Genomic DNA, 18429 nt, shown 5'->3' with positions numbered 1-18429 from the left:
TCGTAGTTACTAGTAAGTTGCAGTAGGTAGTAGTACTACTTTTCAGTAACCTAACCATCCATTTAGCAAACAACTTCATGCATGCAGTAGTGCACTTCCTTTATGTCCCTAAGATTTATCAATATCTTCAAATCCTAAAATTTGTTTCTCTTCATTTGTTGTTGGTACATGCTGTTTTTTCCTCTCTACCAAACTTTCCCAAAAAACCCCATTTCCATCCAATTTGCAAACCCTAACCCTCTTTCCCCGGGCTGTGTGGTATTTCATTGAGGTGTGACTGACAAAAACAATAAATTGCACACACTTGCTGGGGAGGATAAGCTCAAAGCAACCAAAATCATTCCAATCAGATGTTCATGTGCGCCATCGTGGATTGATGATCTTCAAGAACATCCTCCTCCTACACGACGTGAAGAATGAAATGCTTAATGCTTACGTTACGTTGATGTGTCCTTTGCCTTAATTTCTAATAGCAGTCAAACTCCACGCAACTACTACTTATATTTACATTAATTTAGCACTGCTTAGGCTACAATTTATGGCACTGTTCTCTACCGTACTATCTATTGTACTGTTTCTAATGCTACGCTCAGGCCACTCAATGTTTCATTTCCTTTTTTTTCATATGCTGCTACTGCCAGTGTGTACCACTACTGCTACCAGCACAACAATGATATTGCATCCATCGAGGATTCAAGTCAACAACCAACCTTAATACCCATTTGCAATGCAGGCAGCTCTGTGGCTACCCCTATTCTCAAACATGAATCACAGGTAAGATAAGCATTTTGGAGAGGTAGAATAATGGGCTAGGACTGGGAGGAGAGCAGAGACTGACAGTACTACTTGTAAAGTACAGAAGCAGGGCTACTGAATTCACTAACTAGGTGACTTGCATTTTGGTACATTTCAGGACTAGATGTTTCATTCATGCTGGTAAGTTTGAAGAAACCAAACATCCAGTAACCACCGCCAACCCCCACACGAAATAATATGAACGCGTATACTGTCTTTTGGTGTGAAAAATATAATTATTAAGAAATATATATTATTGATGTTGTTGCCACAAAAATAAGATAAATTGCCCCAACTCACCCCCCTCACTAACCAAACCAATGTCAAAAAGTCCAAAGGTCCCCTTTCCCAAACACCCAATTCCCACCCCCCCCCCCAACAGTTTTTAAAAAAGGGGCAAGGGACAGTCACTTCCTCCGGTGGCGTAGTGTGGACAGCTGGTGCTGCACATCCCGCAGCTCTTTGCGGAGGTCCTGGAGCTGGCGCTGATGTTTTTCGCCCAACCGCTCCCGGTATTCCACTCTTTTACGGAGCCGGCACTGACGTACCATCCAGGATCTGGGGGGTGCAGCTGATTTTGTTGCTGCTGTGCGGCGGCGGCGGCGGTGGGAGGCTGTCGGGCCACGGCTCAGTTTGGCTGGAGGCTTCTGGCTGGTGGGCCCGGGGGCACTGGAGGAGGCTGTAGTGGTTGCTGTCTCCTCCTGCTCCCGAGCCCACAGCCGCCGATACTCGGCACAAATAGCCTCCAGCTTACGGGCCCTGGCCCGGACAGTCATCTCCTTGCGGGTGAGCTTTTTTGGAGTAGCATCTATGAAGAAAGAAAGAAAAATACTGTAGCCAATAGTCTTTAACATAAAGTTAAAATAATTCGACGGAAAGTTGACTCTCAGTAACACCAGCAAGTAGCAAACACAGTATAACAGTTCGGCATGTATCTTTCCGCCGTCTTTGTAAGCCTGTGACATTACTGGGAGTTTCAGGAATTCCACTAGCAGCACTATGGGTGGACTCACTACTACATACATAGTCAGAGAGTACTAAAAAAAGTATTTTTTTACTTTTTCTCTTGTTTTGCAAAAGAAATTTCTAGTACGTGAACTTGTGGTAGCCGGCATAATGGCAGCTTACTCAGCTTGCACCCAAGAAATACAGACACAAGCCATGATGACGCAGACTCGCAGTACTTTAAGCAGTACATGCAGGTGGGGATAGGAAGGTCTTACTTTTCTATAGGGTTGGCACTGCCACTGGCCATACTTCATCCACTCAGCGTCTGCTCTACTACAGCATACACCTCTGCTATCGATGAGGAAAAAGAAGATAACATCCAGGCTCCCAACGTACGTCTATGATTCTTCTTAATGTCTCAAATGTACCAAAATGTATTTTTGTCAACAACCAACTAACACCCTTTTCATTATATTTTGGAATCCACCGTCTTCTTATCTTGACTTGCATTAAAAAAACATTCTTTACAGTCATAAATATTAAGACTCGCTCGTCCTTCGTTTCACCCTTCTTTCACTTCCCTAAACTACATCTGATATGACTTGGCTTCACAATAAAAATTTGCCGGCTGAGTTGAAGTGAAATAGAGGGGGCCATTGCTTACCCGAGAAGTACCGCTGCTAATGCTATTACATGTCAATGCTGACTGTCTTCTCCGTGATAGCCCAAAAAGTATTTCTAAATTACTAACTGTTCTTAACTATACAGTGTACTTATACTAGTGTACTGTGTACTACTGTACAGTACATCATACACTCCTTTGCGAGCCTACTCAAAAAAAATTAAATAAATAAGGAGTATAATAACTTACCACCGTCCGCTGTTGCTGAGTCTTCCCCCCCAGCTCCTCCTGTTGGCGCCGCCGCATCCTGCCCTAGAGTGGACCCCTCCGCACTGCTGGCCCTGGCACTGCTGGTCATCTGTGCCGCATCAGATGTTGTGACGTCTAGGAAAAACATGTAATATTTTCAGATGCCATACACAACTCACTATTTTGTCTCATAATGGAAGAAAATGTTACAAAACACATTTTTTATTACTGGGATTGAAAAAAAGTAACTGTTTTGAGGAGGGTGTTAACCTTTTATATGCTTATTCCATTAAATGCTACACTTCTTATGACAACTGATGAATGCTTGCTTAACGTGCACCCTTTTTCTAAATACAGAAAGAAGATTCCATTGCCCTTCTGCCAACAGGACGATTCACCCACTACTAGTAAGTCATCACCAGCAGTACTTTAAGTACTTTAAAAAAGGTGGGGGCTCCCGCACTGTTATTCTAATAATTTCAAGTGTCTGTTAACTATTATTAAGTTTGAGTAATACTAATTTCATTCATGGGAATGTTGTTTAAACTTTAACATCATCTTCATCCATCACCATTGCTCGCTCCGAATACTACGCTATTAAAAATAAAGGAATAATGTTTTCATTTCTTAATTGCAAATAAATCTTTAAAACTTACAAACACTGTGTGGTTTTTGTTCACGAGTGAGTGAGCAGAAGGGTTTGAACTACTGCACTTGGAAGTCATGTTTCAGTGACTCAGATAGGCCGGGACTCGGCGGTAGTCTTCTTCTGTTCTTCTGGGTCATAAAATCATTGGTCATACACCCTAGATAGTTGGTCAGGGGACTGGGGGTTCAACTTCTGTTCGGACTGAGGCATGTCGAAAGTCGTACTGCACCTATCATCAACAATGTCCTATTTCTCTTGTCCATACTTCTTTATGTGCAGAATAGTCCCTGAAACACTAGCGGTATGGGATGTGCTCCTCTCAAATCAAAAAGGCAACTGCTACCTTTTTCTTGGTGTAAACAATGACATTTTGTTGCTGGAAATTGTCAAAGCACTTACATTAAGAAGACTGGAATAGACAGTAAGGGTAACCCAGAGGACTGCACTCAGTGCCTAGAGCTATTGCTGGATCAGAGTTTTGTTTAACACCGTTTGCCGACTGGACAAGCACACTACCTACACAGACCGACTCATAATCGTAAATAGTAGTAGCACAGAGAGTGATGGCAGAGGCAGGATAGGAATGTAGAAAGTAGTCTAGATTAGAAGAAGATCAATGACTATTTTATAAAACATAGAATTAGGAAACAGTTTGTATTGAATAAGAGCTGTTAAAGTTAGGGAAGTATAAGTATTAATATAACAATAGAACAACTAACTGGGGCCAGCAGAAGAGCCTGCAAGGGACTGATCCTGTCCACCTTCTTCCACCGGAGTATCAGTCACCTTGCCACTGGGAGGTGCGGATGATCATGAAATAAAGAAACACAACATGGATGATTGTTTTTTTTTAAATATTAGATTTTTTTTAACGCAATCTAAAATTATCTCGGGGAAACCAATTAACAACAATTGCATCTGATCTGGTCAACTAGGAGGATAGTAGTACAGTATTGCAGGATTCGCAGATCATCTAATAGGAAAGTTATGTAATTCACTAACTACACCAACAACAAAAAGGTTCTACTACGACTGCCATCACTCAGCAGCACGAGATGTCGCGTGACAGACACAGTCCGTCATCATGATTGCAGACCACTAACAAATGTCCTATAAATAGTAATGAATAATATACTCAATGTATCAATCCACCACTATCTCTTCAAAGTGGCAGCAGCAGGAGTACAAAGAAGGACTAGACTTGAGGCTACTGTCTCTAGGATTACGCAGTAATGCTCTCAAATGAGCAAAAAGTTGCAAACAAGTAAGCATAGTAGCAACGCCAATAACCAGGCGAGCACCTGCAATGACAGAAGCTATTTTAACATTAATTTACCTGCAATGTAATCGAATCAGCAGCATTCGTACTCTTCAGGAAAAAAATAGATTAGCAATATAACAGAGCAGAAGAAAACAAAGTAGTTATTAAATAGCTACTCACCACGGCCAGGGATTTGAAATCCAAGCAGGTGGAGAATGTCCTGCTCCTGGTCGAGGATGTCAGACCACCGGTGCGTCGCTTGCTGGTAGGTGCGCCGGACCCTAGACTCCCTATGCATGGCCCGGCACACCTTCTCACACAGCTGGCGACGCTCCCAAACCAGGCCATAACCAGAAGCAATCCTCCCACCTGCAGCCACGGTCTTATGGAGGTGTCGCTGGATATAAAACATCAAGGCGGACACCTCCACCGCAGAGAAGATCTCCCTGGCCTGGACTTGCTTCCCCCTGAAACGCCCGCAAGGGAGCCGGCTACGGGGTGCTGGGCCCTTCCCCTTACCCTTGTCGGCTCCCTTTGCCTTGGTCCTGGGCACAAGAAGTAAAAAATAGGTGTGAAAATGAAATAAAATAAGAGAGAGAGCTAAACAAATAAAATAGGTAATAAAGTAACAAAAAGTTGAAAAAAACACAAAATATAAATGTAGGAAAATAGAGAGATAGATAATAAGCAAAAAAGGGCAAAAAAAAGTTCAGAAATACAAAGGATTGCAAAGATTAGAGATCGATTGAAAGGATAGATAGCAAAACCATAGCAACAAATGAAAAACAAGATGGCCGCGCCCATAGAGGACCGCGTGGGTAAGTTTGCGCGATATTTCCCCCGCGGGCATGTAAAAGCACCCGCAAACCCGTAAGCATGCCACGCGCACAACGCGAGCATGCAGTTAGCCCCTGGAACCAGAAATACGCAACAATAACAAGATGGCCGCGCCCATGTAAGACCGCATGGGAAAGTTTGCGGTTGATGCGCTGCAAGCGGCCCGCGAATACGCAAAAAACCCCGCGAACACGCCAAAAAAAGAAATTCGCAAATTTTGCAGATCACAAATTTGATTTCGCGCAAATTCGCGGACCCCGAAATCGCGGACCGCGAATTTGCAAATTTCACCCATACCAAAAAGACAGGGGAATCATGCCAAAAGATGCCAGGACTAACACATGTCCCCTCCAGCTGAAAGTAGGGGGAACAACCCAGCCTCCTTGGAGTTCTCTTAACTAAGGTGAAAGAACCTGGACAGACCATCAGCATTGGTGTGTTCTGTGCCAGGGCAGTGTTCCACTGTAAAGCCCATTCCTTGTAGCCTCAACAGCTTTGGGTTCTCACCCCTCATCTGCATCAACCATCTGAGGGGTCTGAGGTCTGTCTAAACCCAGAAGTGAGTCCCAAACAGGTAGGGTCTTAGCTTCTTCAGTGCCCAGATCACAGCAAAAGCTTCTCACTCTATGGCACTCCACCTCTGTTCCCTGGGGACTATTCCCCTGCTAAGGAAGACTGCAGGCTGGTATAGGCCACTTCATTCAGTTGTGAAAGCAACACTCCACACCATTCTCTGAAGAATCAGAATTCATTGGAGAAGTCGGGTGCCTTGAGCCGGGCACATGGATACCTTCAGGGCCTCAAAAGCTTTCAGGGAGGCGTCAGCCCAGATCACCTTTCTGGGCTGCTTCTTAGAAGTAAGCTCTGTCAAGTGAGCAACACTGGTGCCATAGCCCTTAACACAACTCCTATATTAGCTGGTGAAACCTAAAAAGTCTCTCACCTCTGTCTGGATCTTTGGGGCTCCCAAGCCAGTATGGTGTCTAGCTTAGGCTGTAGGGGTGTCACCTGGCTGCTTCCTACCTGGAGTCCTAAGTACACCACAGAGCCCTGCCCTATCAGACTCTTACTGGCCTTGATCATGAGGCCTACCTTCTGAAGAGCTTTCAACACTTCCCAGATGTGCTACACATGTTCTTCCCAGCTGGAACTGAAAGCTGCAATGTCATCCAGGTAGGGGGCACTGAAATCCTCCATCCCATCCAAAAGCTGGTTGAACAACCTCTTAAAAGTGGGAGGGGCATTCTTCAACCCAAAGGGCATCACCTGAAACTGGTAGTGCCCCTCTGGGGCAGAAAATGCTATAATCTCCTTGGCACCCCTCAATTAAGGCAAACTGCCAGTACCCAAACGTCAAGTCAAATGTGCTGAGGAACTTGGCCACTCCCAATCGATCAATGAGCTCATCAGCCACTTGGATGGGTTCTGCATCAGTCCTGGTGATGGTGTTGAGCCCAAGGTAATCCACGCAAAAACGCAGTTCAGGAGTGGCATTGGGTGCAGCAGCCTTTGGGACCAAGGTCACTGGGCTGGCCCAAGGACTGTTGGAGGGCTCTATCACCCCTAACGCTAATGTCTTAGAGACCTCCTCGTTGATGCTGGCTCTGACCCAGTCAGTCAACCTCTAAATCTTGTGTTTCACAGGAGGGCTGTCACCAGTGTCCACATCATGGGTACACCAGTGAGTAACACCTTCCACTGGCCCATTGTGCTCCTTGGTAGACAGGAGGTCAGGGAGAGGTTCACTCTCCTCTTCTACCCCACCATCGGTCGCCAAGAGCATGCTCACTTCAGACCTCTCAAAGTGAGGCTTCAGGCGGTTCACATGGAGGACCCTCAAAGAGTTCCTGGGAGGCTGCACATTCACCAGGTAGATGACACTACTTTTGCATTCCACCACCTCAAAAGGCCCAGTCCACTTACACTGCAAGGTACACGGTTCAACTGGGGCCATGGCCCACACTTTCTGTCCAGGCTGAAACTGCCAGAGTGTCATTCTGGTCATACCAGCATTTCATCTCCTCCTGGCTTGCTTCTAGGTTCGCCTGAGCGAGTTTCCTGAAGCATGAAATTTGGTTCCTGAAGGCCAGCCTGTAGCTGAATGCATCCTGGGAGTTTTCCTGGGAACTGTCTCCCAGCCTTTCTTGACCAAACCAAAAGGTCTCTAATAAGTGGGTTTTAAGTCAGCAATGTTTTTCAAATTCTTTAGTTTTCATAATTCTCAGGCATGTAGAAACAACAATGCTATGCTTTCAGCTTCCGAAGACTCTGTCTTTTTCTACAAATAAGTTGTCTAACGCTAATCTGATTTGCATAAACAATTGATATAATTGCCACTAATTCTGTAGTTGCCACTAGCAAATCTCCAGATGTACTAGTTGCCAGGTTGTCAGCAACAGTTGAAAGTTTCCTGAGTTTCTCATCATTCAAAATATCTCCTGGTGGTGGGATTATTGCTCCGAATATGTCTCCAACTAATTTGTTTGCATTCTTTGTACTATATGTGTATATGTGTGCAGGTGTCATTGTCAAAGCATCCATACTATATTTCCCATGGTACATTTTCAAGAATAAACTAGCTAAATAAAGAATACCCTCCCAATTTGCAGTCAACTGAAAGTATGCATTCTTTCAATAAATAAAAAACCTCCAATATTCATCTTCTGACTCTTTGTAAAATTTGCAATTCCCCTCCCATGGTTAGAAATGTGTGTCACAACTACTAATTTGCACATGTTGTGTTCTACTTTGTGTTATTCTTTTAAAGAAACAGATTTTCTCTTTTTGTCTCCTGTATAATTTTATTTTAGGTTAAACCCTTTCTTTTAAGTCATCTTCTTTCTTCCAAATGTTTCCAAAATCATCTTTCTGTCTATTTCTACTGTTTGTGATTTTTTGTTTTCTTTCCTCTAGTGTCATGATTAATACCTTTTCTAATGGTCTCATTAGGCAGTTTATATTGTTTTCGCTTTAACACTTTCTACTGTATAATAAGGTCTAAAATAAAGGAAAGCTATATCCATGTCTTTTGTTTGTGGGTGTAAATTCCTGATATTCTTTAACAGCACTTGTTGAAAGAACTAAATCATAGTTAGAGTAAAGGTATCCAATATGTCCTCACCTATAAAGTAAGTTATATACTACATGATATTGCATATGACAATGGAAAATGGTGATAAGTCACCTATTTTGCAGCTGATGAAGTCGCATGGCACACATTTAACAATTCTTTGTGTCCATTAAATGTGTGTATTTTTGAACTAACCTATAATAACCATCAGTGGAATAGTCTTCTATCTAGTAATTCATGAATGAAGTTTTACATTTTGTCTCTTCTATTGAATCTGTAGATGTCTGAGGAGCAAATGTCAATCTGATCTATTGATTTGGTGCAAAATTACCAATATTGTTAATTAAAAATGTAATACCCATTATAATTGTGCTTTTATTTGTATTTAGGCAGCACGCTTGTCTGTTGTCAGATCGTTTAAGCACACAGATATATTTACAAACTCAATTCAAATGATTTTGAGCACTTACTCCTTGCAGCTTTTTCAATATAGTCTTTAACAATTAGTTCTGTTAATTCTATTTTTACAGCCATTCTTCTTAATGTCACCCTTAGCCCTACTCTTTGTTCTTCTAAATACTATCCCTACTCTTCTTCTACATCCTCGAGCCTAGGGAAATCGTCTGAATTTTTTTTTATTTTTATTTCAATCTTTGATAGAATTATCACTATAACAATGTCTCTCAATGTTTGGTTCTTTCAGAAATCTTTTTGAACAACTTTTCCCATTTTTTTTCATTTATGGAGTCACGGAGGCTCATACATGAACTCAGATCTTACAAGTCTGATATGGGCATTATCAACACTTGATGTATGTAGTAAGTCCATTCAGGTGCAGGATGCCTTCAACAAGGCACTCTTGCTCTCTCAGTGGTTTGACTCTGGTTCTTCAGTGATTGTTTACAGTATGTAGTCAACTACCACACTTGACCTTGATCTTCTGTGACCATGAGTCATTGGCCACTCAGCATTTCAGGTGTCTCTTCTTGTTCCAGCACTTGTTCCTTCACTCTAGTCTTCTTCTTGTTCTAGTGCTATCCTGACTGCCTCTTCAGTCAGGACTGGTGTCTCTTCTTCTTCAGAGACTTGTATGCTGCTTAATGTTAATGCAGGTACCTGGTTTAGTGTGACTGCTTGTCATTCTTCACCCATCTCTTCTCCCTGTTGTCTTGCTTCATGTGTGGCTATAGCTTGTGATGGTTCTGTCTCTGGAACCCTCTGTTCTGGCTCATAGAACAACAGTTCTTCATAAGGATTTCTTATTTTCCTGCTGCACATTAAATGTACCCAGTTTGCCAATCCTCCACACTTAACAGATGTGTTTATAGTCAGGATGATCTGATAGGGGACTTTCCACCTCGGTTCCAGACATCTGAACATGTTTCTTCACTACTACACATGCAGCAGGGTTACGATTGTAGCAATGTTCCTGGTGCAAATTCAAAATGGCAGCTTAAACCTGGTGAGAGATAGAATGCACAACATCAGTCACTACTTTGCAGTAGTCCAGTATCATATCATCTGTAATATTCAATACACCCTATGAGAATCTTGTGCAGAGATAACCCTGTTTTCCTGTCGGGTATATGCCAAAAACTCCTTAACACCAAAGGCAAAGCATCAGGGTATTTCATTGAAGAAGATGCACAGACTTTTGCTGTTCGGGAGTTTGAAGTCCAATTGAGTTGTTCCACTATTCCAGAAGCCTCTGGTCGATAGCTACAATGTAATCTCTGCTCAATCTGTAGTGCTGTGCAAATCATCTTAAGGGCCTCATTATTGAACTGAGTTTCTTTATCTGACTCCAGAGAAACCGGTAAGCCGTACCTAGGTATTAACTCACATAACAGGAGTTTGACTACAGTGAGGCTGTCAATTCTCCTTGTTGGTTATACTTCCACCCATCAAGAGAAAATGCACACTATAACATGGACGTATCTTAACCCGTTACAGACAGGCCTTTCGAAAAATTCCATCTGCATCTGGTTAAACAGACCACCTGATCCCCTTATGTGACTCAATGTTACTGGTGTTTTTTTTGCCACATTCATTTGTTGACAATCAATCATGACATTTGTATAGCGCGCTACTCACCCGGAAGGGTCTCTAGGCGCTGGGGGAACGGAACGTTACTGCACGAATAGCCAGGTCTTGAGTTGCTTCCTGAAGAAAATATGGTCCTGGGTCAGCCGAAGGTGGATTGGGAGAGAGTTCCATGTCTTGGCTGCCAGGTAGGAGAAGTATCTTCCTCTGGCGGTGGCTCTGCGGATGTGTGGTACGGCGGCGAGGGCGAGGGCGAGGCTGGTGGATCGTAGCTGGCGGTTGGGCGTGTGGAAGGTCAGGCGGTTGTTGAGGTACTTGGGGCCCAGGTCATGGAGAGCCTTGTGTGCGTGGGTGAGGAGCCTGAACGTGATCCTCTTGCTGACGGGGAGCCAGTGCAGGTCTCTCAGGTGGCTGGAGATGTGGCTGTGCCGGGAGGTGTCCAGGACGAGTCGTGCAGAGACGGTATGGATGCGATGGGGTCGTTTCTGCAGTTTGGCTGTGGTTCCAGCGTAGAGGGTGTTTCCGTATTCCAGTCGGCTGGTGACAAGTGCCTGGGTGACCATCTTCCTGGTCTCGGTGGGTATCCAGCAGAAGATCTTATGGAGCATACGCAGGGTGTTGAAGCACGATGAGGAGACAATGTGATTTGTCTGGTCATTGAGAGGGAGGAGTCCAAGATGAAGCCCAGGTTGCGTACGTGGTCCGTTGGCTTGGGAGTGGAGCCCAGGGCAGGGGGCCACCAAGAGTCGTCCCATGCGGAGGGCGATGATCCCAGGATGAGGACTTCCGTCTTGTCTGAGTTCAGTTTCAGGCAGCTGTTCTTCATCCACTCGACGATGTCTTTCATCCCTTCGTGCGGGCTGGTTCTGGCAGTGGCGGGGTCGTTGGTGAGGGAGAGGATCAGCTGGGTGTCGTCGGCGTAGGAGATGATGTTGAGTTTGTGTTGTCGTGCAATGGCTGCGAGGGGGCCCATGTAGACATTGAAGAGGGTTGGGCTGAGTGATGATCCTTGTGGTACGCCGCAGATGACTTCAGTGGCCTCGGATCTGAATGGGGGGAGGCGGACTCTCTGGGTTCTTCCAGCGAGGAACGAGATGATCCACTCCAGTGCCTTCTCTTGGATTCTGATGTTGCTGAGGCGCTGTATTAGGGTGCGGTGGCAGACAGTGTTGAATGCTGCGGAGAGGTCCAGGAGGATGATGGCTGCTGTTTCCCCGTTGTCGAGCATGTGTCTGATGTCTTCGGTGGCTGCAATCAGGGCGGTCTCGGTGCTGTGGTTGGCTCGGAAACCGGACTGCGAGGGGTCGAAGGATCCGTTCGTCTCGAGGAAGGTGGCGAGCTGTCTGTTGACGGTCTTCTCGTTGACTTTGGCAGGAAAAGGAAGGAGCGAAATGGGGCATAAGTTCTTGAGGTCGGTGGGGTCCGCTGTTGGTTTCTTCAGTAGTGCGCTGAGCTCGGTGTGCTTCCAGCTCTCCGGGAAGGTGGCGGCGTGGAAGAAGGTGTTGATGATGTCCCGCAGATGGGGTGCTATTATGGAGTCGGCCTTGTTGAAGACGTGGTGGGGGCATGGGTCGGTTGGTGATCCGGAGTGGATGGTGTTCATCATGCGGGTGGTGTCTTCGGTGCTGTCCGGGGTCCAGTTGTAGTGTGTGGTGGTAGGAGGTGTTGGTTCGGCGGGTGGGTGCGTGGTTGGTGCGCCAAAGCTGTTGTTTATGTCGGTGATCTTGCAGTGGAAGAACGAGGCGAGAGAGTCGCAGAGGTCTTGTGAGGGGGTGATGTCGTTTTTTCCAGCGCTGAGGTTGGAGAGCTCTTTGACGATGCTGAAGAGTTCCTTGCTGTCATGGGCGTTGTTGTCAAGTCGTTCTTTGAATGCTTTCTTCTTGGTGGTGCGGATCAGCTGGTGGTGCTTGCGGGTGGCGTGCTTGAGGGCGGTCATGTTGTCTGTGGTCTGGTCGTGGCGCCAGGCTTTCTCGAGGGTGCGGCAGTTCTTTTTGGAATCCTTGAGTTCGTCGGAGAACCAGGCAGCTTTCTTGCTGCCGGGCCTGTTGTGAGGGTTCTTTAGTGGTGCGAGGTCATCGGCGCAGGCGGTCAGCCACTGTGTGAAGTTGCTGGCCGCTTTGTTGGGGTCCGTGGTGCTGGCGGGAGGGTTCTGGCTGAGGGAGGTGGCGAGCTGCTCGGCGGTGATCTTGCTCCAGCTCTGGCGAGGAACTTGTGGTGGTGGGTCGTGTTTCTCCTGAAGAAGTGGACACAGCTGTGATCGGTCCAGTGAAGTCCAGTGGAGTGGCTGAAGGAGATGTGTTTGCTGGAGGAGAAGATGGGGTCGAGCGTGTGGGGGGCGTAGTGGGTGGGGGTGTTCACCAGTTGCTTGAGTCCGTGGTTGGCGAGGTTGTCCAGCAGGGTGGTGGTGTTTCTGTCATTGTTGTTCTCCAGGTGGAAGGTGAGGTCTCCTAGGAGGATGTAGTCAGGGGAGGGAAGTGCGTGCGGGCTGATGAAGTCTGCGATGTCCTCGCTGAATAGTGTGCGTGGTCCCGGGGGTCTGTAGATGAGGGTGCCTCTGAGGGTCGTCTTGGGGTCGGTGTGTATCTGGAAGTGGAGGTGTTCTGCGGCGGAGAGGCTGTCGTTGGAGTTGGTCGAGATGCGAATGGTGTTCTTGTGTAAGATGGCGATGCCTCCTCCAGTCTGGTTGACGGGATCCCTCCGGATGATCTTGTACCCGTCCGGGATGGCTGTGGCGATGTCAGGCGCTTAGGAGGCGTTCATCCAGGTTTCAGTGAGGAAGGCGATGTCTGGAGATGTTGTGTCGAGCAGGTTCCAGAGTTCCACGGCGTGTCTGTGGACGGAGGGGGTGTGAGGTGGTTGCTGCTGGTGGTCGGCTTGGCATGTGCGGTGCAGGTTCGGAGGCAGGTGAATCAGCAGGTTTGGCAGGTGAAGGGTCCGTGGGTGCGTTTTCGGGGTGGCTCGGTAGCAGGCGGGGTTTCGGCCGGCATTGAGTGCATTGAGGGCGGCGGTATTGTAGGTTCGTCGTGTAGGCTGGCATCTTCGATGGGCCAGGGGTCCTGGCCGTGGGCTTGGTCCAGGCGCGGACGGGTGCAGATGGGCTTGCCTTTGGCGCCCCTTTGACGCACAATCGGCCCGCCTGCTGCATGTGTCCTCTGCGCGGACGCGTGGGCGTCATAAGTAAGGAGCCGGGAGGAAGGGTCAGCTGGGTGGCAGGAGCGGGGCGGCGGGCGAATGGGCTGGCGGGGGTCGGGCCGCAGGTAGGCAGCGGGGGGAGAGTCTGGGGTGGGCGGACGGCTCAGCGGCAGCTGGCTCGTCCGGATCAGCAGGAAAGCGGCAAAACCAGGAAGCGTGGAGGCTACCTAGAAGGTAGCAGGCAGCAATGGAGTGTGGGGGCGACCTAGCCTGGTCCCAGTCTCAGCGGTCGCTCCCTACCAGGTGGACGCGGTCCCCTTAAGTAAGGAGCCAGGAGGGAGGGTCAGCTGGGTGGCAGGAGCGGGGCGGCGGGCGAATGGGCTGGCGGGGGCAGGGCCGCAGGGAGGCAGCAGCGGGAAGAGTCTGGGGCGGGCGGGCGGCTCAGCGGCGGCTGGGTTATCCGGATCAGCAGGAAAGTGGCAAAACCAGGAAGTGTGGAGGCTACCTAGAAGGTAGTAGGCAGCAATGGATCGTGGGGGCAATCTAGCCTGGTCCCAGGCTCAGCGTTTGCTCCCTACCAGGTGGACGCGGTCCCCTTAAGTAAGGAGCCAGGAGGGAGGGTCAGCTGGGTGGCAGGAGCGGGGCGGCGGGCGAATGGGCTGGCGGGGGCAGGGCCGCAGGGAGGCAGCGACGGGAAGAGTCTGGGGTGGGCGGGCAGCTCAGTGGCGGCTGGGTCATCTGAATCAGCAGGAAAGCGGCAAAACCAGGAAGTGTGGAGGCTACCTAGAAGGTAGTAGGCACAAATGGATCGTGGGGGCAATCTAGCCTGTTCCCAGGCTCAGCGGTCGCTCCCTACCAGGTGGACGCGGTCCCCTTAAGTAAGGAGCCAGGAGGGAGGGTCAGCTGGGTGGCGGGAGAGGGGCGGCGTGCAAATGGGCTGGCGGGGCCGCAGAGAGGCAGCGGCAGGAAGAGTCTGGGGCGGGTGGGCGGCTCAGCGGCGGCTGGGTCATCCGGATCAGCAGGAAAGCGGCAAAACCAGGAAGCGTGGAGGCTACCTAGAAGGTAGCAGGCAGCAATGGAGCGTGGGGGTGACCTAGGCTGGTCCCAGGCTCAGCGGTCGCTCCCTACCAGGTGGACGCGGTCCCCTTAAGTAAGGAGACGGGAGGGAGGGTCAGCTGGGTAATGGAAGCGGGGCGGCGGGTGAATGGGCTGGCCGGGGCGGGGCAGCAGGGAGGCAGCGGCAGGAAGAGTTTGGGGTGGGCGGGCGGCTCAGCGGCGGCTGGGTCATCCGGATCAGCAGGAAAGCGGCAAAACCTGGAAGCGTGAAGGCTATCTAGAAGGTAGCAGGCAGCAATGGAGTGTGGGGGCGACCTTGCCTGGTCCCAGGCTCAGCGGTCGCTCCCTACCAGGTGGACGCGGTCCCCTTAAGTAAGGAGCCGGGAGGGAGGGTCAGCTGGGTGGCGGGAGCGGGGCGGCGGGCGAATGGGCTGTCGGGGCGTGGGCCGCCGGGAGGCAGGGGCGGAAAGAGTCTGGGACGGGCGGGCGGCTCAGCGGCAGCTGGGTCGTCCGGATCAGCAGGAAAGCAGCAAAACCAGGAACCCTGGAGGCTACCTAGAAGGTAGTAGGCAGCAATGGAGCGTGGGGGCAACCTAGCCTGGTCCCAGGCTCAGCGGTCGCTCCCTACCAGGTGGACATGGTCCCCTTAAGTAAGGAGGGTCAGCTGGGTGGCGGGAGCGGGGCGGCAGGCGAATGGGCTGGTGGGGGGCCGGTCTGCAGGGAGGCAGTGGCGGGAAGAGTCTGGGGCGGGCAGGCAGCTCAGCGGTGGCTGGGTCATCCAGATCAGCAGTAAAAGTGGCAAAACCAGGCAGCGTGGAGGCTACCTAGAAGCTAGCAGGCAGCAATGGAGCGTGGGGGCGACCTAGCCTGGTCCCAGGCTCAGCGGTCGCTCCCTACCAGGTGGACGCTGCCCCTTTAAGTAAGGAGCCGGGAGGGAGGGTCAGCTGGGTGGCGGTAGCGGGCAGCGGGCGAATGGGCTGGCGGGGGGTGGGGCCGCAGGGAGGCAGCGGCGGGAAGAGTCTGGGGCGGGCAGGCGTCTCAGCGGTGGCTAGGTCATCCGGATCAGCAGAAAAGCGGCAAAACCAGGAAGCGTGGAGGCTACCTAGAAGGTAGCAGGCAGCAATGTAGCATGGGGGCGACCAAGCCTGGTCCCAGGGTGACAGGTTATACATCTTTCACACAGTTCCTCTGTAAACATCCTAAACTTGGCATTAAACAGCAGAGCACACACTCAATGTTGTCTTTGCCGCAGAAAACAGCATTTCCTACAGTTCCACTATGGAACTTCTCTAGCCGGACTATCCTTCAGCAAACTCGGCTCACCCAAGCACGGAACAAGGTCACAGAGGACCAGCTCACCACCGCCCTCAATAGCATTTCACTACTGTCAACCACCAACGCCAACACCGCAGCATGCAACCTTCACCAATGGATCGCAAACTGCGGCAACACCCTGCCCCCACCCCCCAAGAAAGCCACCGGCAAATACATCTATAAAGCAAGCTGTTTCACGCCTGCATGCGAATAATCCAGATGCTCCTGCAGATGACTTGAAAAGACATGGAGGAACCACAAAACTCCAGAAGCCCACACTGCTTTCAAAGCTGCCATCTCCACATACCACCACCTCATCAAAAACACAAGGATGAAGGCCCTCTAAGTCAAAATCAACACCAATGCACACAACAGCAAAGAACTCTTCACCATCATCAAGGAATTCCCCAAACCCAACAGCGAAACAACAGACGTCCCACCCTCCCAAGACCTTGTTCCACCACAAGATCAAGATGATCTAAGACAACTTCGACAACCAGGACCTCCCCACTGCAACAGCAATCTCCTCAACTGGTGCCTCCCGACAGACCCTGCTCAGTTGGACCCCACTCACCACGGACGTTACCCTAAAGACCATGAATAGCATCCACTCCAGAGCATCATCAGACCCCTGCCCGCACTATATCTTCCAAAGAGCCGCACCCACCATCGCTCCCGAGCTACTCAAGCCATCAACTGCTCCCTTGAGACTGCCTCCTTTCCCAATGACTTAAAACCCGCAGAAACCAATCCACTCCTGAAGAAACCCTCTGCAGACCTGACAGACCCTAAGAACTCCAGGCCCATATCCCTGCTTCCCTTCCCAGCCAAAGTAATCGAAAAAGCCATCAACAACCAACTAGCCGGCTTCATATAAACAAATGACATCCTGGACATCTCTCAATCCTGTTTCTGAAGCAATCGCAGTACTGAGACCATTCTCCTTGCCACCTCGATGACATCTGCTCCCTCCTTGACAAGGGCAAAACCACAGCCCTCATCCTCCTGGACCTTGTGGCAGCATTAGACACCATCTCCCACCGCACTCTTACCACTAGAATCCACGATGCAGGACTCCATGACAAGGCCCTCCACTGGATCCAATCCTTTCTCACATGCAGAACACAGCGGGTCAGACTTCTGCCATACCTTTTGGATCCTGGAATCCTAACAGAGGTTCAAGTTAACACAATACATTCATCAAGAAATATTAATCAAAAAGGAAAAAAATCACAAGCATTCAAATTTGAAGAATATAAAGAAGGAAGAAAGAAAGAACCCATGTATAAGTAAATACAATTCATAGAAAATTTATTAACAAGGATAAACAGATAAATCCTAAAACAAATAGGACAATGTCGCTCAGTATGGTACACAAACAACAAAATAGACAATACAGTGTGTAGTCAAATGTGGCTGAGGAAAAAATATACAGAGATAAGAAGTTCAGGGCAAAACTGATTCGACACAAAGAAAATAATGCATACTCTTCAATTTTAGCCACATTCATGCGTCAATGCCGTTTCGACCATAATAAAACCAAATTGTCATCATCAGGACAGGACAGTGATTATATGAGCATCCAAAACAGTTCAGTAAAAAATCTATTCATGTAGTAGACCCAAATGAAAGTACAACAATCGTATGGAATCCACCAGAATATGCTACCCCAGTTCAGGAAAGATCTCAAGACCTATAATAATAATAATCCACATTTGTAAAGTGCACAATCACCCGTAAGGTTCTCTAGGCGCTGGGGTCCGTCGCGAAGATTAAGCAAGGTATTGCCCAGAGTCACATGGTGCTGGGCTAATCTGCCGCCTGTGCCAGGGATCGAAGCCTGATCCCTAGATTCCGGAGTCAGTCGCCCTAGTCGCGGCGCCACACCTCTTCCTCCGTTCCATTTTCAAATTACGCCAGCACTTAGTCGGGTCTGCTCCCCACCTTCCTCCAGTACCTTGAGATCCTCACAGGTGAGTAGTTGTGCTTTACCAACCCTTCATTGATTGTAAACCAACTCTGTCTAAACAGCCTTGGCACTGCATCTCTCCCTATGTGTGTTGCACCATCGTAGTGTTGTATCATAATAAATTGTTTAGTAACACTGTTCTTCCATATGCATTCTTTTCTGCTCAGATCCAGCTCACTACTTATGAAACACTTTCTGTAATTCTTTTAGTTCTTCCCAAGTATCAGATACTGACAACAACATTAACAAAGCTGTGTCTTCCTACAGGTCATATGTGTAAGTTTTATCAAAAGTGCAGTCCATAGGTGTATAATCCTGTCCATTTGCATCAGCATATCTCCTCCCTCCCACTTTGCATTATGTGGCGGGGACCGCACGTATGCCAAAGGCGCACCAAAGGCAAGCCTGTCTGTGTCCGTCTGTGCCTAGACCCCTGGCCACCGAAGCTGCAAGCCCACACAACGGACCTACGACACCGGCACCC

This window comes from Lissotriton vulgaris, chromosome 1_1, assembly GCF_964263255.1.
Source record: "Lissotriton vulgaris chromosome 1_1, aLisVul1.2, whole genome shotgun sequence".
NCBI lineage: Eukaryota > Metazoa > Chordata > Amphibia > Caudata > Salamandridae > Lissotriton > Lissotriton vulgaris.
This window is presented reverse-complemented; position numbering follows the sequence as displayed.